The sequence below is a fragment of the Rhinatrema bivittatum genome, chromosome 16, assembly GCF_901001135.1.
Source record: "Rhinatrema bivittatum chromosome 16, aRhiBiv1.1, whole genome shotgun sequence".
Classification (NCBI taxonomy): domain Eukaryota; kingdom Metazoa; phylum Chordata; class Amphibia; order Gymnophiona; family Rhinatrematidae; genus Rhinatrema; species Rhinatrema bivittatum.
The window spans coordinates 39,361,415-39,388,024 of NC_042630.1; the positions used below are offsets into that span (position 1 = coordinate 39,361,415).

At 50.3% G+C, this 26,610-nt stretch overlaps 1 long non-coding RNA gene across 2 annotated transcripts; it reads left to right on the forward strand.

The window, feature by feature from the left end:
* Positions 1–3,382: 3,382 nt before the first annotated feature.
* Positions 3,383–25,884, forward strand: LOC115078002. Of its 2 annotated transcripts, none has more exons than XR_003853016.1 (2): positions 3,383–3,868; positions 25,525–25,884. It is a non-coding gene; the product is annotated as an uncharacterized LOC115078002 (long non-coding RNA). The 2 variants fall into 2 exon arrangements; XR_003853017.1 differs by having other exon boundaries at positions 3,392–3,679.
* The last annotated feature ends 726 nt before the right edge of the window (positions 25,885–26,610 follow it).

Consider the following 26,610-nt stretch of genomic DNA (forward strand, 5'->3'; position numbering starts at 1 on the left):
GGGCAGGCAATGTAACACCATCGATAGTAACTGATGAAGGCAGAGGACCGGCCTACGGGCGCTGAATAACAATCAGCTCTTACTTGGCAACATTAAGCAACAGCTTATTATGAAAACAGCCATTGCCTGATGGTAGACAAACAGGGCTCAAGTAGTTCTACTGAGTCAGACCAACCAGACTGAATGTGGATGAGGAACTGAATATCATCCAGTGCATTCTCTGTCCCTGGCACAGCCCTGCCAACAACCTGCAAACGGGGGTTAAAAAGTAGGGCAGATACGCGGAGCCTCGAAGGACTCCTGCAGGAACAGATGTACACTGAGAGTGTTTACTGATGATCCTTACCTGCCGGGGCCGCTCAGATAAAAACGACATGAACCAACTGAGAACGACACCAGGGATACCAAACCCCCTTAAACAATATAAGAGAAGGTGTCAGACGGACATGATACGTCAAGTAACGCCAAGAACGAAACCTGCACGAGCCTCTAGACTGAGATCCACTCTCCAGCGATCTGTGCTGTATTCATGCTTTACGTGCATCAGTGTGACGTCTGCATGGGGCTCTGAGGGGGATCTGCTCTTCAGCCCTCCGTGCTGTATTCATTCCATATGTGTATCAGTGTGATGCCTGCATGGGGATCCGTAATCATGCTTTACATGTATCAGTGCGACGCCTGCGTGGGGCATTGATGGAGATTGCCTTTTCAGCCCTCCGTACTGTATTCATTCTTTATGTGTATCAGTGCGAAACCTGTGTGGGGCACTGATGGAGATCTCCTTTTCAGCCCTCCGTACTGTATTCATGCTCTACGTGTGACAGTGTGACGTCTGCATGATACTCTGATGGAGATCCGCTCTTCAGCCCTCCGAACTGTATTCATTCTTTATGTGTATCAGTGTGACGCCTGCATGAGGCTCTGATGGAGATCTCCTTTTCAGCCCTCCGTGCTGTATTCATGCTTTACATGTATCAGTTCAATGCCTGCATGGGGCTCTGATGGAGATCTGCTCTTCAGCCCTCCGTGCTGTATTCATGCTTTACGTGTGTTAGTGTGACTCCTGCATGTTGCTCTAATGGAGATCTACGCTTCAGCCCTCCATGCTGTACTCATGTTTTAAGTGTGTGAGTGAGACACCTACATGGGGCTCTGATGGAGATCCGCTCTTCAGCCCTCCGTGCTGTATTCATGTTTTACGTGTGTCAGTGTGACGCCTGCACGGGGCTCTGATAAAGATCTGCATTTGTGCCTCACTGACTTAGATTCACAACACTTGGGGTGGCTCAGGAAGAGAGGCCTTCATCCGCAGAAGAGAAATAAAGATTGGGAATAACAGGGAACGGCCCTGATGACCTTGTTAGAAGCGCAGGCTGAATTTTTTTTGTCCTAGTTAGATGGAAGCAGTCAGCTCTGGGCTTTCTGCGTCTGTGGGAGTTAAGTGCCAGGTGACCACCCCTTTACAATTTACTGCCGGCCTGCGCTGGGCACTAAGTGGGAGGAGGCCATGGAAACAGCTTTTCCACAACTCATGTCAGAGACGCTGCTCCGGCTGACTGCCGGCCCTGACCTCTGCCGTGCGGCCTTCGGGCTCAAGCGTCTCCACTGGCTCGAACAGAAAAGGCCACCACCCTGCCTTGGATGTTACATTTGCTTTGGTGCACGGGGTGGGGGTGGTGAAGAATCGGTCCTGGGCTCGCAGACAGCAGCATCGGCATTAACAGCCAAAAGGTCCCGCGGAAGCGGCAAGCCAAGGAGCACAGACACAGAGTTTCAAATGTCTGGGTTTGCAGAGGAGAAGGGGAATAATTGCATCGCTGTGTCTTTCAACACTGAGGTTTACCAGCTGAGAGGCAGTGGCACAGGCCCTCTCTCCTGGCCAGGATGGGTTACATGGACAAATCGGGCACTCCTGCATGTCCCTGCGCTGTGCTCGGCCAGGTGTGTTGCAAGGGGCACCGCTCCTACGCAGTCCCTGGTGTACTGTGGCGCGATGCACTGCCCGGGCACTCGCTTCGCCTGCACTGTCCCTGCAGCTTCACGGTGGGAGGTTACAGGAGCACTCGGCCCTTCCGCACAGTCCCTGCAGCTTCACGGCGGGAGGTTACAGGAGCACTCGGCCCTTCCGCACAGTCCCTGCAGCTTCACGGCGGGAGGTCACAGGAGCACTCGGCCCTTCCGCACAGTCCCTGCAGCTTCATGGCGGGAGGTCACAGGAGCACTCGGCCCTTCCGCACAGTCCCTGCAGCTTCATGGCGGGAGGTTACAGGAGCACTCGGCCCTTCCGCACAGTCCCTGCAGCTTCATGGCAGGAGGTTACAGGAGCACTCGGCCCTTCCGCACAGTCTCTGGTTACAGGAGCACTCGGCCCTTCTGCACAGTCCCTGCAGCTTCATGGCGGGAGGTTACAGGAGCACTCGGCCCTTCCGCACAGTCCCTGCAGCTTCATGGCGGGAGGTTACAGGAGCACTCGGCCCTTCCGCACAGTCCCTGCAGCTTCATGGCGGGAGGTTACAGGAGCACTCGGCCCTTCTGCACAGTCCCTGCAGCTTCATGGTGAGAGGTTACAGGAGCACTCAGCCTTTCTGCACAGTCCCTGCAGCTTCATGGTAGATGTCTCTTGGGAACAAGGTGAGGGAAACAAAAGTATGATTTTGGGAACCAAAGTGGTGGGCAGAGCACAGGTGAAGTTATGCCCCCGGTGAGTAGTTTGCTGAAGGCCATCAGGTAAATGCCAGTGATGTGGTCTCAGGCATTAATCTGATCCCAACGGAGCTCACTCACTAGTCAGAGGCCGAGACAAGCTTTAAGTATTTTCTGTGACCTGTGACAAGGACAGAAAATGGATGAATGTAGCCAGGACCCCAGTAGCACAGAACTGGCTAGATGGATCCTCTGCTCACTTCTCTTACTGGCAACACTGCTAACTCCTTCTAGCTTTCCATGAGGCTACTGAGTATCGAGGGCAATCCGAGGGCAAATTCCACCACCCCGCCTTATGTCTGTGAGCTACAGACCACATAGACATGGCTGTTCGTCTCTCTTCCCCTCCCCCCCCCCCGCAGAAGAAAGCCAGGCTCCATGGTCACTTTAGTCAACCTTCAGTTCACGGCTGGGATGTTGCCCATGAAGCCGTGAGCACTGTGGAGAGGGCATTAGTTACACCGGGGAAGGCCATGGAGCTGGGCCGGCGGCAGCACCGCACCTCCTGCCAGCTCTGCCTCCTCAGGAGACTGCAAGCCGCACGGAGCAGGGAGGTTCTTGGCCTTGTGTCTGTACAGTGCTGTGTACTGTCTAGGAGCGCAGCAGCTGGGATCTTGGTCCTCTTCTGGCAGCTGGGGGGTGGGCTGGAGGCTCAGTGCTGGAAGGAGCTGGGGGGATGGGGCGTGCAGAGCATAAGGTTTGGGAAGGGCCCCGTGCCTCCCTCTGCCTTAACAAAGCCTCTTAGCATGGGCCGAAGCAATAAGCAGTGACAGGGACTGATTTTTTATTTCCGGGGTGGGGGGGCGGCTTCCTCTTCGCGTTTCTCCCCTGAAAATGTCGTCCCCCAGGAGGAGGTCTCCAAGGCGGCCTCGCACGCTTCATCCCTCTGCTAATGCACAACTGCACGGAAACGGAAGATTGGGAATGGATTTGTACCGCTCCACAGCGCGGCGGGCTGCCGGGACATCGAGCCGCGGTGAGCAGGCTCGGCCGCCTCGTTTACTCTGAGGAAGCGGGAGACCGCAGCCTGCACAATTCCCTGGAGAGCGGGGAGAGTCGCGACGCAGGCGCGGCAGGGCCTGGAGGTTTCCGCACCCGGGGATCCAGGCCCAGGCCTTCTGTGACCGAGCCCCTCCAAGGGCATTACCGTCTCGCCGAGGAAAAGGTGCTGTTTATCGCTTAAATGGTCTCCATCCGAGGAGCACCGGTGCCCCAGAATTAAAAAAAAAAAAAAAAAAAGCTCCTGGCCTTAGAGTTGCCACTTTACCCCCAGGTCAACCGAACGGGCTGATCCAGGCCTGGTTTTGCCCCATTGCATGCAGGGAGCTGTAGTTCTGAATTGTTCACTATGAAATGTGGACCCTGTGATGTGGTGCCATTCACCATGCAAGATTTTTACCTTCTAACTCTTTCTCTCTCTTCTGTGCCTGCTCTGAGCGGTTTTATTGGTGCACATATATTTTTTTTTTTACCCCAGTGCCTCTCTCTTCCCAGCTTCTCCTCCTCTTCCCCAGTTCCCTCTTTTCCCCTTTCTCTCACTGTCTCCCCTCCCTAAAGCCCTGTTCATTGCACTGTAGCTTGACTCCCCTGGCCAGACTGACACCCCCCCCCCCCGTGGTCCTCTCCCACTCCAGCCTTCACCTCTCTGGCACAGCCTGAACAGCTGCAAGGACAGCTGTGGATGACAGGAACGAGAGTGAGGTGGAGGCAAACTGTGGGGACAAAATGAGAAATAAAAACCAGTTCACCCATCGACCATCAGGGCATGTGATACAATTCCCCCAAGAGCTTAGAATTTAGTGGGTACGTAAGCCACATGAGATCGGGTGACTTGCATGAAATCACAAGAGGAGCTGGATTTGAACCCTGGTTTATCCTGGCTCACAGCGCACTGCTCTAACCCAGGGGTTCCCACACTTGTCCTGGAGGAGAAAAGATGGTAGCAGTGGTCTTTGTCACTTCTAACAGGCGATGTCGCTCTCTCATCCCGGACTACGCCGTCTTATCCTGAACGAAAATAACTCCACCAGTTGTTGGGTTTTTTTTTTCCCTCTTAAACTTTCCGTGTCAGCGGGGGAGATCAGGCCACCTCTCGCTTCTCTCTTCCAAATCACCCCTTTCCTACGTTGGCCTGGCTGCAGAATGATTAGAAACCGGAAAAAAAAAATGAACAACAACAAAAAAAAAAACCCCAGCCCCCTAAAAAACAAAAAAATGCTTTGGGTTGAATAATGGCAGCTTTAATCTGACCTTGGATGTAATCCATCCTTTCAGCGGAGGCTGGCAGTGCCGCAGGCGGCACCAGGCCGCGGCCGCAGCCTTGGAGAAGCTCACGAGGCCGGCATACTAATGAGGCAAAAACGCTCAAAATCAACCCAGGCTCCTTCAGATGAGGCGAGAGGACGGAGGAAGTCTATCATTTGTCTCAGGGGGATATTAATCCTGCCTCAGGGGAGGGATGGAGAGGGGAGAAAAGGGGATGGTGGGATGAAGGAAAGAGGGCAGTGGTTTGTCAGATTGGCTTTAACCGATTTAAGCTGGAGATCTTTTTTTTTTTCTTTTTTTTTCAATAAGGGGAAAAAAAACCCCAAAACCCTGATAAAACAGAGATAACACATCCCTGCTGGGGACAACTGTGAACCGAAGCTTGCGCAGAGAATTCTGGTAAGGGATAGGAAACGCAGATCGAAGTGCAAGCCCCCTTTCTCGGTCACGGTCTCTGAGGTGACCTCCCATGTCACTCTCCAGGATTCCCAGAGCAGGCGGGGGAAGACGGATCTTCTAAGCCCGGCCAAGCCAGTTTTGACCCCCTTCTCGTCTGTCAACTCTGGTAAACAGCAGCGACGATCGCCCATTTGTCAACAGCACCGACAAGCCAGCGCACTAAAACTCTGAAGGCTGAAATGGTTTCTGACTCACTCTTTCTAGTGAAGCATTAGGTAGTAGACGGCATGTTCTTTGCAGACTGATTTATCCCTTGAGATGATGCTGCACAGATATTTCTGAGGAAACCTGTGCCTCCCTAAAGTCTTGTAAATCTTTTGGCTGCGAAAGCCAATTTCTCAGTCTTTATATTCTCCCCTCTGCCCACGGTTTAGGGCACGTTTAAGCTTCCCTCCCATGCAGTTTGTAATTTTGGTAAACATACAGTCTCCCACAGCTGGTTCCCAAACTCCCAGTCACGTATCTCTTACCTCTGCAGGACTTTTCTTCCTTCTCATCGCAGCACCTGACTGGTGGTACCTGTTGAATACTTCCAATATCCTCTGTAAATGCACAGGAACCTTGGCGGGGGTCCAAGATGAACTCCTCTCCTGGATGCAGGTAATCCCAGGATCCTTCCAAAGAAAGGAAACCTTGCCTATAAAAATCCGTGCAATCAAGAAAAAAAAAACCCAAGAGCCGAGTCCCAACTGCTAAGAACCCAGTCTGCTCCAAGGAATAAAAAAAACAAATCCTATTAATCTGCAGGATCCCCAAAACAGAAAGGATAGGAAGGGTGGAAGAAATCTCCCCATATCCACAAGAAACCAAAAGTCTCCACGGAGGCCTAAGCTTTTCCAAATAAATGAACATATGCTGAGGACAGCAAGAGAAAGCTTCCCCCCAGGAAGGGGGGCCAAAAAACATTCCACGAAGTAAAATGGTGGTCAGGTATCCCACCCACACTCCCACACATGAACTTGGCAGAGAACAAGGGGCTCTCTACCTTAAGCGCAGGCAGGCCTGTGGCCTAGGGAGGCTAAAACCTGGGTGGCCGGCCGGAGGGAGCAGCCAGCCCTTCCAGCTTCCCCTTCTAGGCCCTCCCGTCCTAGGAGGCAGGGTGAAGGGAACAAGGAGGGAGTTGAGCCTGGAGCAGAGCAGAGAAGCAGAGCTGCATCCTGAGCCAGCCCCTCCCCTCCTGTCATTCAGGGACAGGAGGGGAGGGAGGAAGCCTGGAGCAGAGCAAAGAAGCAGAGCTGCATCCTGAGCCAGCCCCTCCCCTCCTGTCATTCAGGGACAGGAGGGGAGGGGGGAAGCCTGGAGCAGAGCAAAGAAGCAGAGCTGCATCCTGAGCCAGCCCCTCCCCTCCTGTCATTCAGGGACAGGAGGGGAGGGAGTTGAGCCTGGAGCAGAGCAAAGAAGCAGAGCTGCATCCTGAGCCAGCCCCTCCCCTCCTGTCATTCAGGGACGGAGGAAGCCTGGAGCAGAGCAAAGAAGCAGAGCTGCATCCTGAGCCAGCCCCTCCCCTCCTGTCATTCATGGACAGGAGGGGAGGGAGTTGAGCCTGGAGCAGAGCAAAGAAGCAGAGCTGCATCCTGAGCCAGCCCCTCCCCTCCTGCCATTCAGGGACAGGAGGGGAGGGAGGAAGCCTGGAGCAGAGCAAAGAAGCAGAGCTGCATCCTGAGCCAGCCCTTCCCCTCCTGTCATTCAGGGACAGGAGGGGAGGGAGGAAGCCTGGAGCAGAGCAAAGAAGCAGAGCTGCATCCTGAGCCAGCCCCTCCCCTCCTGTCATTCAGGGACAGGAGGGGAGGGAGTTGAGCCTGGAGCAGAGCAAAGAAGCAGAGCTGCATCCTGAGCCAGCCCCTCCCCTCCTGTCATTCAGGGACGGAGGAAGCCTGGAGCAGAGCAAAGAAGCAGAGCTGCATCCTGAGCCAGCCCCTCCCCTCCTGTCATTCATGGACAGGAGGGGAGGGAGTTGAGCCTGGAGCAGAGCAAAGAAGCAGAGCTGCATCCTGAGCCAGCCCCTCCCCTCCTGCCATTCAGGGACAGGAGGGGAGGGAGGAAGCCTGGAGCAGAGCAAAGAAGCAGAGCTGCATCCTGAGCCAGCCCCTCCCCTCCTGCCATTCAGGGACAGGAGGGGAGGGAGGAAGCCTGGAGCAGAGCAGAGAAGCAGAGCTGCATCCTGAGCCAGCCCCTCCCCTCCTGCCATTCAGGGACAGGAGGGGAGGGAGGAAGCCTGGAGCAGAGCAGAGAAGCAGAGCTGCATCCTGAGCCAGCCCCTCCCCTCCTGCCATTCAGGGACAGGAGGGGAGGGAGGAAGCCTGGAGCAGAGCAGAGAAGCAGAGCTGCATCCTGAGCCAGCCCCTCCCCTCCTGTCATTCAGGGACAGGAGGGGAGGGACAGGAGGGGAGGGAGTTGAGCCAGAAGCAGAGCTGCATCCTGAGATAGCCCCTCCCCTCCTGTCATTCAGGGACAGGAGGGGAGGGAGATGAGCCTGGAGCAGAGCAAAGAAGCAGAGCCGCATCCTGAGCCAGCCCCTCCCCTCCTGTCATTCAGGGACAAGAGGGGAGGGAGTGATGCCTGGAGCAGAGCAAAGAAGCAGAGCTGCATCCTGAGCCAGCCCCTCCCCTCCTGTCATTCATGGACAGGAGGGGAGGGAGTTGAGCCTGGAGCAGAGCAAAGAAGCAGAGCTGCATCCTGAGCCAGCCCCTCCCCTCCTGCCATTCAGGGACAGGAGGGGAGGGAGGAAGCCTGGAGCAGAGCAGAGAAGCAGAGCTGCATCCTGAGCCAGCCCCTCCCCTCCTGTCATTCAGGGACAGGAGGGGAGGGACAGGAGGGGAGGGAGTTGAGCCAGAAGCAGAGCTGCATCCTGAGATAGCCCCTCCCCTCCTGTCATTCAGGGACAGGAGGGGAGGGAGTTGAGCCTGGAGCAGCTTGGAGAGGTTAGGAGGGGCTGCGTGGGGGACCATCGTAGGTTGAGGATAGAAGCTGAGGGTATGAAGTGTGAAAGAATCTGGTTCTAGCAACATTGATTTATAAGTTCATATGGTTTGAGATATGGAGGACTTGATATTAATTTCCTTGACTCCGAGACTTTTCCCAGTTTAAGCACTGGAGTATATGATGCTTCTGGCACCTCTGATTGATTTTTTTTGAATATTTTGTAAATGGCTATGAAAAATTTGAAATTGTATTCACCTGTTTGTAATTAATGTGATTAATGAGATACAGTGTTCTGCTTTCACAGATTTTTGCTACATTTATTTGTCATTTAAAAATTGTAATATTTTTCCCCTGAGGAAACTTTAATAAGTGAAACATGTTGGGAATAATTAGGAGTGAATGTTTTGTGGATGTTAGGTCCTGGTGAGTATGAATGTGTTATGGTGGTTGAGTGATATCTGTGAATTAATGTGTGGTATGTTTTAGGATATTTTATTGTTAATGTATGGTGACATGTAATTGGTGGGTACAACAATTTGGAATAAAAGCTTATTACATTTGGATTTGCGTTTGAATATATTACTTAATTATGGGATAAAAGGGGGAAGCATGTGCCTGTGAGTATGAGAGAGGGAGGCAGTATTTGTGTGAGAGAGGGAGGCAGTATTTGTGTGAGAGCGAGAACAGATTGCTGCTTTGTGTGTGTGAGTTGGAGAGAGAACGGATTGCTGCTGTGTGTATATGTGAGAGAGAAAGGATTGCTGCTGCTGTGTGTGTGTGTGTGTATGTGTGTGAGAGAGAATGGATTGTTGCCATGTGTGTGTGAGAGAGAATAGATTGCTGCTGTGTGTGTGTGTGAGAGAGAGAGAATAGATTGCTGTTTTGTGTGTGTGAGAGAGAGAGAGAGAGAGAATGGATTGTTGCCATGTGTGTGTGAGAGAGAATAGATTGCTGTTTTGTGTGTGTGAGAACGGATTGCTGCTCTGTGTGTGTGTGTGTGTGTGAGAGAGAACGGATTGCTGCAGTGTGTGCATGTGAGAGAGAGAGAACGGATTGCTGCTATGTGTGTGTGTGTGAGAAAGAGAATAGATTGTTGCCGTGTGTGTGTGAGAGAGAGAGAATGGATTGTTGCCGTGTGTGTGAGAGAGAGAGAGAGAGAATGGATTGTTGCCATGTGTGTGAGAGAGAACGGACTGCTGCCGTGTGTGTATGTGAGAGAGAGAACGGATTGCTGCACTGTGTGTGTATGTGAAAGAGAACGGATTGCTGCTGTGTGTGTGTGAGAGAGAGAGAATGGATTGTTGCTGTGTGTGTGTGTGTGAGAGAGAATGGACTGCTGCCGTGTGTATATGTGTGTGCGTGTGAGAGAGAGAGAACGGATTGCTGCTATGTGTGTGTGTGTGTGTGTGTGTGTTAGAAAGAGAATGGATTGCTGCCGTGTGTGTGTGAGAGAATAGATTGCTGCCATGGGTGTGTATGTGTGTGTGAGAGAATAGATTGCTGCCGTGGGTGTGCGTGTGTGTGTCAGATTGGATAGGAAGTTAAAGAGGGGATTCAATGGGGAGCAGAAATGGAGTACAGTAGGGACCCCTGTCTCCTCCTACCCCTCTTGCAATTCAGATCCTCTCTCTCTTGATCTCAGATTCTATCCCTCAGATCCTGGAACTTCCTCCTCCCCTTCTTCCAAAACTTCCCTCCCTCTTCCTCCTAAGATTCCTGATCTTCCCCCTCTCCCATCTTCCCCATTTCTGGTCCTTTTTCCTTCTCATACTCCCCCTGCCCCCCCCCCCCCATTCCCAGTCCTCTCACCTTCTTCTCACTCCATTCCTGGTCCTTCTCTTCCTCTCCCCAGCCCTCATCCTCTCTTTCTCCTCTCCCCATCTCTGAGATCTCCTCCCCATTTCCTCATTCAATAAAAAGAAAATAAATGATACAGACACAAGCAAGGCTGGAAAACTACTTTATAATGTAAATTAAAAGATGAAAATGTCAGTATGCTTCAGGTTTTGGGGTTTTTTTTACATTTTTACCACAAAATCGACCCCTGAGCTGCCGCAGGAAACTGTGGGGCTTTTCCTTACATCTTCTGTGCCTGTAGGATGATCGTACGGGGGAGGGTTGGGGAAGGAAACGGGTGAACAGTGCCTAGGGGGTGGCAAAATCCTAAATCCCTTACTGCCTATGACCCCATCTGCCGCTGTGACCCGAAGACTCGGTCACCTTATTCCACTCCTGCCTGTGAGTGGAGGGCTTGGTCCCCACATGCTGCTCCCCTCCCCCCCCCCCCCCCCCCGGTGGCCCGAGGGCTCAGTCCCCATCGGAGGGCTGGGTCCTTCTAGGATATCTGCTGAAATATTTTTCCATGGGGTTTGGGGGCTGAGAATTGACCTCTGCCCTTTCCAGCTTCAAGGAAACCTCTTAGAAAAATATTTGCCTTAGGGTATGGAGCTGTCTGGTCATTTTGACATGTCCCCGTTACCCGGGGCTCCCGCCCTTTGACGCCCTGTTAACCGCGAACCCGGCAACACCCGGCCAGGGCTGCGCTTGCCCCCCGCGTTTCGTTGCTCCGCGGCTGCTGGGCCCAGACGCTTCTGCCCGTAAAACGGGGAATCGATTTCCCCCGATTCTGACCCGCGGGCACAAATTCACTTGCTCTGCCGCCTCGCCCGGGTCAACCCGCAGATGCCGAAAGCCACAAAAAGGTCGTCGGCTGCGAAGAGCTGAAGGGCAAGCTGGAGATGAACGGGGGGGAAGCTACGGCAGAGCGCAGGGGAAGGCACTGGGCAAACCCGATGCCCCTTACGGTCCTTGGCGTCCGTCATAATCTGTGTTTACTTGTGACACGAGGAACTGCGTTTCCACGCAGTGCAGCGGGGCCAAGACTGGGATGGAAGCAGCCTCTCTGGGCTGGGCTGACCTGCGGGAGGTGGCAGGCCTGGAACCAGGACCCAGGACCCACCTGGTGCCTGCTGGTGCGACTGGGCGGGATGCACACTGGTTCTGGAAGAGGGGGAAAAAAAACCTGGGGGTTGTTAAAGAGGGAGAGAAGCAGATGTAGGGAGCAGGAGAAAAAGAGAAAAAGCAGATGTAGCCCAGGTTCTCTATTATGCATGAAATGGGCTAATGGGTTTTCGTCCATGGGGAGGGGGGAGGGAGAAGCTTGTACTTCACGGCAATGCCTACGCATCCACTCTATATCTCAATATCCCACGTACGATTAAAGAAAAGCAGCGCATCTCCTGTCCTAAAAGTGCTTTCCTTAAGCAGAGGGGAAAGGGGGCACTGGACATCCAGGAGACCCGCTGGACGGCAGGTCGAGCTCTCCTTGAATAATCCACTGCAGCATGGCTGGATTGCTCCCCCAAACCGTTCGTTTCCCACCAAATGTCGATTAAAAGAAAAGTTTTCACAGAAGCAAAAAAAAAACCCCAAACATTTACAGTCTATTCAGAGTCCATTAAATGTGCCACCGGCCAGATACGCTCCTTATCGCCCAATTCTTTGCTACCACTGTGTAAAATTGCCAGAACAGGGACCATCGGCGATGCCTGCCACGGTCCCCGCCACCTCTTCAGACAATAACACAGGAGGCTTTTTTTTTTTTTCCTCCCCCTAGTACTAAGCAATTTCCACTTGATTCCAATCCACTCAGTTAAATCAAGAAGATGACTGCTACCTGGCATAAAATTGATATTACAGAGGAGTCCTCGGCAGAAGGGCTTCCGCCAGGCGTGCCTAGCGTAGCAATGAAGGACTCCAGAGCAGGCAGCTACAACTTTAGGCGACGCTAATCCGGCCTCCTGCCTGCTCGACCCACGCCCATCACGGTTGATTAAAGCCCTTACAGATGGGCGACCTGATCGGATCTCCTGCGTTACCATTAACTCGGCGATTCTTACTGCCTTATAATAAAACCCACGCTTGGCCAACACCCCAGAATCTAGACAGCTTTCATCTGCTATCAAATTATGCCATTCTAAGAGGCCGAGGCCATATGAACGGGCCAAAAAGGGGCGCTCGGACCGAGTACCCGTGTTTTTCCCTAACGCGCGCCCAAGCACCTCTCCTGGGCGCGCGGCGCGACACGGCAACGAGCTGCCGCGTTGAAAAGGACGCGCTGAGGGAAACCGTGCGTCCCTGGCATCAGGCGCCCAGGAGACATGGCTGCATGCAGGTTAGGGAAACGGATGCTCAAAATACAAGCGTCCATTTTATCCTGTGGCAGCTAATTGACCAGCGTAATATGCACGTATAATACACATGGCCTGGAGCGTGTATATTATGGGTATAAATTGTGCGCTCAGAAATGGTTTTTTTTCCAGACAAGCCTTTTTAATTTTGCATGGTGCTCCTTTCGGTAGTTCCTCCTGTTTAGTATCGCGACAATACTACGTGGGAGGAACCACGGAAAGCAGTAATTTTTTTTTTTGTTCTTATGTGGAGCCCTTGACGTGCAGCGAGACTTTATGCCTGCTCCGGGGCCAGGCGTAAAATTTTCCGTGTTAAAAAGTGCACGTCATATACACGGCCATTTTTTTGCATCAGGCATGGCATTTACATGGACGCATGATTTGGACACGCTGATCCCGTTACTGCATCGGGAGTTATTTTAGCGTGTCCAAAACGAGCAGCCAACTGCGCGGCAAGCTGTGCGCAAGGCTGAGTGCGCAATCCTGCGCCGGCCCCCTTAGCGAAGCTTATAGAACACGCAGTAGCTAAACAAATTAGTGAACATACAGACAATGCCGTTGATGTCAGCTCAGGTTTAGATCCGGCCTTATCACAGGAACTGTGCTAGTAGCTTGACGTGATGACTTTCCAGATCCTTGGGGCGAGAACCCAAATCATTAGACTTAAGGGCTGCTATTTACACTGTAGACCTTGACATTTTAATGGAGTGGTTAAAGGACTGTAATCTCAGGGTGACAAATCTTAGCCCAGTTTCCAATCCTCTTTAGGCGGATGCTCTCAGCTTGTAGTCCTGAATGGCTTTTGACCATAGAGCTGCAGGGTCTCTCAGGGCTCAGAATTGTCCCATCTAATGTTTAATGTTTGTATGAAATCTTTAGCATATATCCATCAGGAAATGCGGTTTTAATTTTTATATCTAGGCTGGGTTCAGATAAAGAAGGAGACTACATGCTCGATAAATGAAGGTCCGGGGGTAATCAGATTACAGACAGCCAGAAACAGGTTAGGTTCTCAAGTTGGGTAGGAGCCCAGCATCGAAACCTGATATTTCCTAGATGGTATAACTTTCCCTATAATGAATAGGAGTCACTCGGGATCACACATTGCCCTTGGAAAATCCTACTTCAAATATTACTAGAGGCTTATCTGCTTCGCATTTAGATCTATTTGTCAACTGTGGCCTTATTTCAATAAAGCCCGACCTGCTAACAGCGATCCATGCGTCCATCACTTCGTACAGCGAATACGGTAATGGCATTTAGGTCCGTCTTTACTGAAAGACTACCCCTAAGTTACAGTTAGTTCAAAACATGACAGCCCGAATAATGCCCGGCCGCAGATTCAGGGGCCATATTAGCCCCACACTAGAGGGACGACGCTGGCTTCCAACTCAGTGGCACATCCAATTCAAAGTCCTCGGGCTTTCCTCTAAAGCACTCCGGTCAGGGCCTCGCTAATTACCCCACACGTTTGCCTTTGCATTTACCATACCACTCACTCAGATCATCACGTGAATCACTGTTTACAGTCCCGGCAGTGAACGTAGCACAACAGCTCGGGCAGCTGCCAACGTGCGCCGCCGGGGCTCTGGAGCTCGCTCCCCAGGGAACGCCCGCCTGGCTACTGATTTGCCACAATTTACATATTTAATAAAGGCTTGGCTCTCTGGCCAGGCCCTCGAGGGATAATTATCAGAATCCTACTTGATTCTTACTTAGCGTAAGTCATGTGATTGTATAGTTTCATTTTTTTTAACTGTTTATTTGATGGGTATTTCATGTTTTTTTACAGTGTTGCGGATTTAATCTTTCATCATTTTGTTGTTTCACGAACTGAGCCTTCCGCTGGAGAGGCTTGTAGGAAGTAAGTCGGTAAGGTCTGGTGTGGCCTATCTACAGAGCATGCTGGGACTTTCTCGGTAAGGTCTGGTGCGGCCTATCTACAGAGCATGCTGGGACTTTCTCGGTAAGGTCTGGTGCGGCCTATCTATAGAGCATGCTGGGACTTTCTCGGTAAGGTCTGGTGTGGCCTATCTATAGAGCATGCTGGGACTTTCTCGGTAAGGTCTGGTGTGGCCTATCTACAGAGCATGCTGGGACTTTCTCGGTAAGGTCTGGTGCGGCCTATCTACAGAGCATGCTGGGACTTTCTCGGTAAGGTCTGGTGCGGCCTATCTACAGAGCATGCTGGGACTTTCTCGGTAAGGTCTGGTGCGGCCTATCTACAGAGCATGCTGGGACTTTCTCGGTAAGGTCTGGTGCGGCCTATCTACAGAGCATGCTGGGACTTTCTCGGTAAGGTCTGGTGCGGCCTATCTACAGAGCATGCTGGGACTTTCTCGGTAAGGTCTGGTGCGGCCTATCTACAGAGCATGCTGGACTTTCTCGGTAAGGTCTGGTGCGGCCTATCTACAGAGCATGCTGGGACTTTCTCGGTAAGGTCTGGTGCGGCCTATCTACAGAGCATGCTGGGACTTTCTCGGTAAGGTCTGGTGCGGCCTATCTACAGAGCATGCTGGGACTTTCTCGGTAAGGTCTGGTGCGGCCTATCTACAGAGCATGCTGGGACTTTCTCGGTAAGGTCTGGTGCGGCCTATCTACAGAGCATGCTGGGACTTTCTCGGTAAGGTCTGGTGCGGCCTATCTACAGAGCATGCTGGGACTTTCTCGGTAAGGTCTGGTGCGGCCTATCTACAGAGCATGCTGGGACTTTCTCGGTAAGGTCTGGTGCGGCCTATCTACAGAGCATGCTGGGACTTTCTCGGTAAGGTCTGGTGCGGCCTATCTACAGAGCATGCTGGGACTTTCTCGGTAAGGTCTGGTGCGGCCTATCTACAGAGCATGCTGGGACTTTCTCCCCTCTCCCGGCTTCCGGATGTCCTCTCCCAAGGGGCAGTATCCTGGAACCCCCCTGTTTCTTTGGGCTTTGAAGTACTTCCTCTCCCAGAGTTAGGGGGTTTTGACGTATTTTTTCTTACCCTTCCTCCTGGGAGACAAGCGGCTCTCCCTCCTCTCTCACCTTCACCCTGGCGCCCAACTGCTATATGCTACCCTCCCCCTCTATTTGCACATCTTGTGCATACCCGCCTCAGAGGGGGGGGGGGCACAGGAAGGTACCATCCGTCCCTGTCCTAGGCATGGATTTGGCTACTTATTCATAATCTAAATGAGCCTCTGGGTCTTGCAGGACCCCGACTTCCTCACTTCAATCTGAGCCCCTCTAATTTGTGTGCACGGCTGTGGTGCAAATCATTTTTATCTGTGAGCAGCCGGGTGGGTGGGGGGTTCCTGCCCACTGCATCCCCCAGTGCTTCCTCTAATTAAAATGAATAAATATTTTCTTTGGCGCAGATGTGTGTGTGTTTGCGAGCCCTACTGTTGCGCGTGCAATTGTGTAAGTGAGCAGGTTCACGTTCCCTGTCCTGGGCCATTCCTAACCCCCTCTCTCCCCCTCTATCACAGCGCCACCCTTGGGGAACTCTCTCCTCCTCGGCTCCCGTCTCTTCCCTTCACGGCCATCCCTTCTCACTCTTCCGCAGCTTTCCTCCCATCTTCCAGCTCCTCTCCTGCTCATCCAGTTCCTTTGCGTCTCATCCCATCCCTCCACATTTCTCACCTCTTGCCTTCACCAACCCCTCATCTCTCTCCCTCTCTGCCCCTGCCTCTCCCCCCCTTCCCAAGCATAAATCAAATAAATCAATCCGCCCCCTGCCTATTCCCCTTTCATCTGTCCCCTACTTTTCCCTCCACCTCCCCAGCATCTACCCTGTAAGATGAATTCTCAAAAGTCGCGTGCGTAGAAATGAATCCCGTGTAGTCGCACATGACTAGCATAGATGCGCATACGTGCTATTTTATAAACCCCAAGATACACGCGCAAGGGTCCGCGAGCAAATCTGCGCATGAGAAAAGGGGCGGGGCCAACAGTTAGGCATGTAAGTTGCTATTTTATAAGCAATTTTTGTGCGTAGATTTGGCAGCTTACAGCTCTTTATCTGGAGTATGGGATCATAAACATCTTAAAAGTGAAATACTGACTGTGCTGGGGGGGGTATGGGTGAAATGGAGAGGGCTGAAGAGCCGGGGGAGGGGGGGGGTCTCGCTGACCTGCAGATGGACTAGGCAAACTGGTAAAACCGGGGAATTTCATTGGCGCGCGCATGTTATTTATTTATTTATTTATTTAAAAGTTTTTTATATACCGCACATGGGGTCACTTACGTGTCCGTCTTGACGGTTTACAAGTTTACATACATAATAAAACAAATTTAAGTGTATAACATAAACATAATTCACATACGTAAAGAAAATGAAATAAATAAAATGTTATAAAATCTCCCCACTTGACGCGTAAAACCCCCGACTTATCGGGGCTTAAACGTCTGTGAACTGCGCAGGGAACATCTTCACAGGCACGTTTTTAAAGTTAGTTGTAAAAAAACACGCGAGTATAGCGGCTGTGCGCTCCGTATCCGGAGCTGGATAAAAACCTTCAAAGCGGCACTAGTCCAAGATTTTTCAGCCTATTCGGCTACATGCCAGCACTCATCCAGAGAAGTCTCGATTTTCAGTATCCAGCTAACAGCAAAGCTGCTACTTAGCCCGATACATTGGAACTTATCTGGATAACTGCAATATGTATTCGCGTATTTTTTTTTTTTTTTACATGTGCGCGCATGTTGCCGGCTGCGTTTACGCGTATTTTATAAGCTGCGTATATCGTACACGTGCAGTTATAAAATACAGGAGATTTTTGGGCACCCATACTTACGCATCTATGGGCGTGCGCGCGTGCTTTACAGGTTTATCCTCCCTGCCTTTTCCTCTCCTTTGCTGTCTTTCTTCTTTCCCTCCCTTTCTCAGTATCTGCCCCCCCCCCCCCCCCCCCCGCTTCCCTGCCCCTCTGCATAGAGGCCACCACCCAATTCACTCCTTCCCCTCCCCATATCCAGACATGGGAGGCTCGGGCAGTAGTGAGCAGCGCCAGGATCAAAGTCAAGCAACAAACTCTACCCACTCGGCTCCGTTTCTCCTCATCACAGCCTTTTTGATTTTTAACCATTTTCCAATAAGTGAAAATCCCAGAGTCTCTTTTGCCCTGTATGTGTGCCCGGGCAGGACCCAGGACTGAGGACGCAGCAGACTGGCCCCCCCAGACAAGAGCAGGACAGACAGCAAGCTCCCCTGCCTTTGCAGAGGACTCATTCAGGCTTTTGCCGATCGGCCACAGGCCACCAGGAAATGGAACTGGAAGCCCTGACCTATGCAGAGAAATAGCTGCTGTGCATGGCAGGGATTGAAACCGAGCCCTGCCACACAGCCACACCACTTAGAGGGCTCAGTCATCTTTCCCATTAACAAACCATTTCATGACACACGGGCAGGAGTTCCTCACCCTTCCAGCAGGCATTTGTGAGGGTCCCTTCACAAAGCAGTGCTGTGGCCTAGGCAGGATTTCTTCGAACCGGCAGCTAGCACTTGAGGCAGACAGATACCCGCGTATGCATTCCCTCTCTCTATCAGTATTCCACATCCAATTAAAGAAAAGTTATCTTGACTGGTGTCCTAAAAGGGTTTCCTTAACCAGAGTTAAAGGGGCATGGCGACCAGACAGGCATCCATCCCTCACAATGAGGAAAGGCCAGCCCCTCCTGATACCATTAGGGGAGTAATCCTGTAATTTGGGCACTAACCTTGGAGCTGTAGCTTTGTTTCATCTGGGTGAAAGCGATGAACAGTGAAGTAGCTCAGGCAGCAAAGAGGGCACTAGGACTGGTTTTTCTTCCCCCACTAGTACATTGATCTGAGCATGTTTATAGAGGTAGAACTAGCCTCGGGATCCCACTCAGGTGAGAGCATCTCATCCTATGATATTCCATACAAAACTGAGCACAATTACAGCATTAGAAGTACACATGGGATGTCCACACCCATTTCCTACCAAAATATCTCACAGCTCAGAGTTTGTCATCCCTCAAACCACGGGTGCAGCCACTCCTGGAAAAGGAAAACCCAGTCAGTCATTCCTCCTCCTGATAACCAAACAGACCAGGTAATCACTAATCTCTTTATCACCTCAATGCTTGTCCACAGTGCTTATGGAGAAACAAAGAGATGACCAATGACTAGAATTTAATTATGATCACAATGCCTGTGAAATGAACCCAAACAAGAGTTATGCAAAAAAATTAAAATATCGATCCCCTTTTCTGCGTCACAGGTCCTGCAAAAGGAATCAAATCAGAGTAGAAAAAGAGAATTGCAAAGAGACGACATGAGAACATGGAGTTTTTTTTTTAAAGATTGCATAACTTTTTTTGCTTTTTGATATATTTTCAAAGTAACGCAACACTTGAACCAAGAGGTCCCAGTCTCTGAGCTTCCAGCATCCTCTGTTGATGTTTTCATCTAGGTACCTGCACTGCCAGGATTTCTTCTTCTTTGGCTCTGTCCAGCAGGAGCGACACCCATGTAGAGAAGCAATGGGAAAGGACGGTCTCAGCTCAGTCGTCTTTCTTCTTCAAAATACCGCACAACTAAACAAGGCAGTTCTTGCCAGCGTTCAAAGCCCTGCTGAATGGCCATCATTCTAGCGTCTGTGATGTGGCAGATGGGAAGCGAGGCCCTATTGCGTACGTCTTCACTCCAGCCACGGAAGTGGACAGTACATGACCTTTCCTTCTACGTCTTCTCAACGCAACGTCTAAAGACTGGATGCCCTTGTCCATAGGGTCTTCTGTAGCTGTTCTCAGGTATGTCTGAGAGCTTCCTCCAGATTCATTATCCACAAAGGTACGAACAGAGTTGCCAGTTGTCGTATAACTTCCTCTACATCAGGAGGGCCTGCTCTGCTTAAATGCTGCAGCTTTAGTTGACCGGGACGTCCAGGATCCACCCGAGATACTCCTTTTTCATTCTTTTTCAAACTCTCTGGGCAGTGAATAATACAAGCAAATCATCTCCTCCTTTAGTTGTGCAGCTTGTTTTCTCTCTACCTCACTTCCCGTGGCGGAGGTGAACACGCTCTCCAATGACTCTGGTGGCAAGTCTTCAACATCAGATCTCCACAGTACCGTTCACTATCGCAGACCCCCTTGGCATCTCCCCGAGGACCAGGGGGATATAGGGCCTTGCCAGCTGCTGCACCACCAAACCTGAAACATCAAGGGTTACCAAATCCTACAAGCGTTTACAATTGCACATGCCCTATTGATGTGTACAGGCTTCGCAGTCTAGGTATTGTTGGTGCTGGAATACTGCAGGCTGGGCAGTAGAGACTCATGATAGTCTGGCCTTCCTTCAATCATCAGCCAAATTTAGCCCATCCTTATAATCTGTATCCCTCCAGCCACCTCACTGGTCTCTCTGGTGTGTTTGTGCTGTACGAGCTTGACAGCCAGACGCAAACAGCTCTCCATTCGCAAACACCCTTCTGCAGTTATGAGTCTTCTATGCTCCTTTTATGCTCTCCTTGCACGCTGACTGATTGCATAACGACGATGGGGAACATGTCATGTAGTACATGCTCCCACTGCCCTTCTTGCTGGCATTTTGGCATGCTGCGTCCCTCCTCGCCAAAAAAATGGTAGAAGCGGCGTCCATGTTTCCCGTCACAACCGAGTCCAACAGTAATTGGAGATCACATCGGTTTTTCTTATTTATTTATTTACAAGTTTCTGTATTCTGCCTACCACAAGCATAGGCATCCTGAGCAGAGAAGGCCTCGAATCTCTTAACCTATATGGCACCACATCGGGTGTTGTTTTTATGTAACGCACTCTTCAAAGCAATACTGGAAGGAATTGATAAAAAGCACATCTGACTCTCGCCGAATAATTCACAGCGACACAGGTTGATTGTTGCCAAAGTGAGCTCTTTGCTTCAAACAATGATTAGATGAATAGTTTTGCTTTTAACCTGTCTGGGGTAACAAGTGAGAACAATCATCCTACTGCTGTGAATTATTTGAGAAGAGTCATTCAGAAGTGCCTTTTACCAGTTCTACAAAGCAAGATCTTGAAGCGTAAGCTTCTCCATCTGAAGAAAGACCTGTTAACCCCTCTCATGCATAATAGAAAGCACTGGCGAGGCAGAGGAAAGCAGAAGAGAAAACAGGAGGGGCAGAGAGCGACCAGAAAAGCAGAAGAGGAGAAAAAGCAAATCAAAGGCTGTGGCCGGTCAGCCCCTTACATCCTGTCCTGCTGCAGTGGCTCTGCTGGGTTCTTAGAAATACAGCCCTACCATTAAAGAGGGGGACACATAAAATATTGAGAAGTTCTGTCCCTAACGATGAGAAAGGGCCACTCTCTCAAATGTATTTAAGTAGGTTCAGGAACTTGGGTCGGGCAGATGGTGAAGTGCATCCTGCAAGGAGCGGTGGGGTAGTTCACGTTCCCTTGACTGGTCAGGAAAAGCACTGACCGTTCTCCTCAAGGAGGTCCATATTCAGCCGCCGTGCAGCTCGGCTAGCGAGTCGGATAAACGTATCCGGCTGACTTAAGCCTGTAAATTCAGTGGTGCGGGTGCGCTCCTGACTACGCCCGGCTAATCCTAAAATCAGCCGGATAGGTCTATGGGGGCGACCAGACTTGGCCAGATAAGTTATCCGACTAGCTCAGCTCTTCCCAATTATGCCCTCTCCCTGCCCGCCGCTAGTTATGTGGCTCAGTGATGGCTGCTGATCTAGGCCGCATATTCAGCCGCTGATCCTTAGCCGGCTCGATGGCACTGAATATGGGCGCCACGTTTCTCTCCGAGTGCTGGCAAAAATAAAAGCCTAGCAAAGCGGAATGACACCACTGCAGGGTACACAAAGAAACCTCTTCCCTTTATGTCTGGATTTTGCAAGCCAGGTAGCATCGGGTAAACGTTTCCTACTGAATTCTCAGACTTCATGGGATACTCAGCCTGAGTAACCACTTCCACTAATAGAACCCTATCTGGTACCACCCGAGTTTGGAACGCGCTCCTCTCAGCCCACACTTGAACAGAATTTAGATCCTTACAATCCCCCCCCCCCCCACCCCCCATTCCACCTCATGGTACTTTCCCTCCCATCTCGTCACCTTTTCTTCTCGTCACTTTTAGGGACCAGGAGCTTAAATCCTGAAATATTCCTCCGGTCACTCACCACCGCAGGAACCTCTTTCCTTCATCCTGGGCCTCTGCATGGCACATGTGCGGGATTCCCCGATCCCCCTCAGCACTCGGTTTCTTTCCCTGGGCTCCTCTCGACTCAGGGCACCCCCTTCGTCTCCTCCTCCGGGCCCCTTTCCTCAGGGGGAGGGAATCACCTCTTCCATTACTCCTCATCTTGCCAGCTCGCTCTCCATTCCTTGGCCCTTTTGGGGGGGGGGGAGGGGGGAGCCCCTGCAAGGCTCACTCCGTACTGCAGAGGTCCCCGGGCCCCGCCAGCTCACGGGCTGGCAACTGGCCACTACCTGGACCCTGCTGTGGCACTCGAGCGAGCCAGCTCTCCAGGAAAGAATCATAACTCCTAGGAGACTTACTTTTTGCAGTCGTATGTTCAAAACTGAACAATTTATGCACACATAACTTCCAGTGGGTTATAGAAGGATGTTCCTTACTTAGCCAGGGGTGGCTCTATAATGAGGTAGGGTGAGGAGGCTGCTTCAGGCGGCAAAGTTTTGGGTGCAGCAGCAATTATTCTCCCCCCCCCCGTGATTTTTTTAAATTCTAAGGCCAGCGGCGCTCCTACATCCTGCCGGCAGAAAGACCTGCCACAGCCCCCCCCAAAAATGATGCTAGCGGGGGTCCCACTCTCTGCCAGCCCACTCAATCGGGGCTACTGGAGCAAGGCCATGGCAGGGTCCTAACTCCCGATGGCGAAGAAGAGGCCAGAGCAGAAAGGCTGTCACAGGCGGTGGCAGGGACGAGGGCCAGAGCAGCACATCCATCGTAGGATCCCATTCCCACCACGGTGGAAGAAGGGATTTGGTAGTGGCCAAAGACGTAGCCCTGTGTGTGTGTTAGAAAGGGAGTTTGTGTGTATGAGTGGGATCCTGGGGGTGTGGGTGTGTGTGTGAGAGATTGGGAGCCTGGGAGTGGGGATGTGTGTGTGTAAGCCTGGGGATAGGTGTGTATGTGTATGTGAGAATGTGAGCCTGGGGATGGGTTTGTGTGTATGTGTGTGGGAATGTGAGCCTGGAGTGGGGGTGTATATGAGAGTGAGAGCCTGGGGTTGGGATGAGAATGGAAGCTTGAGTATGTGTGGGTGTGTGTGAGAATGGGAGCCTGGGTGCATGTGTGTGTGTAAGAGAATGGGAGCCTGGATGCATATGTGTATGTGTGAGAATGGGAGTCTGGGTGCATGTGTAGGAATGGGAGCCTGAGAGCTTACGAGTGTGCACATGTGTGTGTGGGTGTGTAAGAATGAGAGCCTGGGTGCATGCATTTGCGTGTGTGTGAGAATGGGAGACTGGGTGCATGTGTGTGCGTGTGTATAAGAATGGAAGCCTGTATGTGTGTAAGAATGGGAGCCTGGGTGTATGTGTGAGAGATTGAGAGTGTGTGTGTATGGGAGAGCATGTGAGAGTGAGCGATTGTGTGTCTGTGGGTCAGCATGTGGGAGTGAGAGCTGTGTGTGTGAGGGAGTCTGTAGGAGAAAGCATGAGCTGTGGTGTGTGAGGGAGGAAGGGAAGAAACAGAAAGAGAATAGAAATTCTGAAAAAGGGCTTAGGAAAAGACCAGCAATGGGAAAATGGAAAAAAAGACCAGGACCAATCGATTAGTAAACTACAATGGGAACATGCATTTCTTCTATTTTTGTATTTTGCTCTTTAAGAGTTCCACTATTCAGTCTGCTTTCGTTGGCTTTCCATTTCGGTTTTGTTTGTATGTTTCTATTTCTAATTTGCAGTCTCTTTTCTGTATTAGGCAAGGGTTGGTCTGTGTTCTGCATGCATGACTGAGATGTGGTATTTCTTCTGGCTTTGTAGCAGTCCAATTTGTTCTGTTACCCAGTAAGTGGTGTATTAATGTTCTAGGGCCTGGTGAGGTATTTGAATTGCTGCTTTTTCATATGATTGCTATTATTTGAGTCCTGAGAGTCAGTGCTGGTGATTGCATGGTATGGCAAGATTCTAGGCATTTTTTTGCAGGGGTTTGTGTTACTTCACAAAATGTTTATTAGTGGAGGGATTTTTCTGCCGAGGGAACACCAGAATTGAATGTATATTTTTTCGTTGGTAGTAATGTTGCTCTGCACCCATTCTTATGATTATTGCTATTTTATTGTAGTAATGATGATCTCTGCCTTTCTGAAAAGAGGATTCATGTAAGAATACATTGATATTTGTTTTATTACACGACTGACAGGATCTGTGCTCTTTGCTTTTTACATGATATTCTTGTGACTTTATTAAATAAATCAATATAGATTAAGAAGGACTTTTAAATGCTGGTATGTGCTTGAAATAATAGAATTAAAATGTTTCAAAATGTCACTCATGATGCATGATGGGCTTTGCAGACTACTTAGAAACCCATTGTAGGGTGCACTATAAGGCATTATATATCGATAAGAGTACAATTATAAGGTCTCAGACCTGCATGCTACAGCCCACCCAAGTTAACCATGTGCCTAACCAAAAAATCAGTTCTGGCTACACCACTGAGACTACACTGTAATTGTAGCTTGGTTTACTCCTGACTTTCTGAGGGCCAAGTCCATCCCCAACATGCATTACAACAGGCCTAATACCCTATGGGGTCTCTTGCAGGGCTTTCTGGTTGGCACCACAGCACCGCATGTAGATATAATAAACATCTTGTAAGTGAGGTTTGTATCTCAGAAGACTCTATTCTGAATGTCCTTTTTCATGCAAAATCTCCCTTTCTGGGTCAGGGAAGTGGTTAATATGAAACTGTAAGATAAATGCATAGTATTGTGTGTGGGGAGCGGGAGGATGGGGGAATTGGTTAAGGCTGTAAGGTTTGCCTTGGGCACCTAACACCCTTGCACTGGCCTGGAAGACCCCCCCCCACACACACACACATTCACCCATCTCCCACATCCCCAGGGGGTAGGGTTGCCAGGAGTCTGGCGGCAGTGTCAGCTTCCTAGGAATTTTATCACTGATGCTCTGTCTACATCTCTTCGAACCCTGACGTCCCCCTACCTCAGCATTGCCAATCACTGAAAAGCCCAAACTTCAAGTGGGAACTGTAGCCGCATCTCAAAAAAAGATATAGTTGTGATGGAGAAGGTACAGAGAAGGGCAACCAAAATGATAAAGGGGATGGAACAGCTCCCCTATGAGGAAAGGCTGAAGAGGTTAGGGCTGTTCAGCTTGGAGAAGAGACGGCTGAGGGGGATATGATAGAGGTCTTTAAGATCATGAGAGGTCTTGAACGAGTAGATGTGACTCGGTTATTTACACTTTCGAATAGTAGAAGGATTAGGGGGCACTCCATGAAGTTAGCAAGTAGCACATTTAAGACTAATCGGAGAAAATTCTTTTTCACTCAATGCACAATAAAGCTCTGGAATTTGTTGCCAGAGGATGTGGTTAGTGCAGTTAGTGTAGCTGTGTTTAAAAAAGGTTTGGATAAGTTCTTGGAGGAGAAGTCCATTAATGGCTATTAATCAAGTTTACTTAGGGAATAGCCACTGCTATTAATTGCATCAGTACCATGGGATCTTCTTGGTGTTTGGGTAATTGCCAAGTTCTTGTGGCCTCGTTTGGCCTCTGTTGGAAACAGGATGCTGGGCTTGATGGACCCTTGGTCTGACCCAGCATGGCAATTTCTTATGTTCTTATGAACTCTCCACCTTGCCTTGGCCTCCTCAGTGTTGACCTGTGCTGTGCCTTGGGGGAGGGGTGGGCAGGGCGGACACCCTCGCCCTTCTTGCCCCAGGCAGCAGATTGCCTTGAGTCGCCCCTGACTTAGCCAATAAACCGAAAGTCTCTAGCCTATAACAAGATCTTTCGCCAGAATAACGCTTTTCTTCTTTCTATTCCAGAATGAATTTCTTCAAAGATATCCCACAGAGTCTCAGGGACCCTGGAAACTTCACCGAGAGATGTTGTTCCAAGTGTTTCCCGATGGCTTTCCAAAATTCAGTCACTGTTGGGAAATTCCAAAAACAGGGAATATATGTGTCTCACAATTGGGCACACTCGTTACACAGATCTGATGATATAGCATGAGCTCGGTGTGCCCACACAGGCGGAATATATGGACTATGATGAAATTTGAACCACATTTCTTGCAAGGCACTGTTTTCTGTGATCTCCATAATAGCGAATTTCCTCATCCGTTAACTGAACCTCAACATCTTTTAGCCATTTCTGTAATAAACTTTGAAACTGCTGTACCTGTTTTATGGTGTGGAGTGCATTCTTTTTTTAAGTTGTGCAAGACCCTTCCTTTCCCCTCGAACAGAGCAAAAATGTTTTCATCACACTTGTTCAAAATACAACGGCTAAGCTCAGTTTTGGTGAGCACAAATATGATAGGGTTTCTCACCGATGCAAGACTTATACTGCTCCCAGTTAAATTATGCACACAAATGAAAACAGGCCGTCTAGCCTTTAAGGCTCTAAGATGGGGAACCTTCTTCAGATCCTCCCCGTCGTCCTACCCATATACTTCAAACATCTCAACAAGAATTATTAGTGTTGCCTTCTTCTTGAGGAATCAGTGTTGAAAGTAGAAGAAAAAAGGATGTGCGTTCGTTGGCCATTCATTTTGCAGTACGCACGACTGTGCTTGTACAATGGAAAATGTACGTGCGTACCATGAAACGAATGAAGCAAATGACCGACGATTACACATTCTTTTCCACCCAGCCTCTGGAATTCATTTCCATTGGCGATTCGACTGGAAAAAATATTATTTTAAATTTAGGGAAGCCTTAAAGGCATTTCTTTTTCAGAAAGCCTACTTTTGTGTGACATTTTATGATTCCTTGCTGAGATTTAACTTGGATCATTGAACAATCTCTGATTCTTCTGTGGATTTTGTGCTCGCTTTAAATGTTCATGTAATACAGTCTAGTTAGCTAATGCTCTGTTGCAATATTTTATTATGTTTTTTATTATTTATT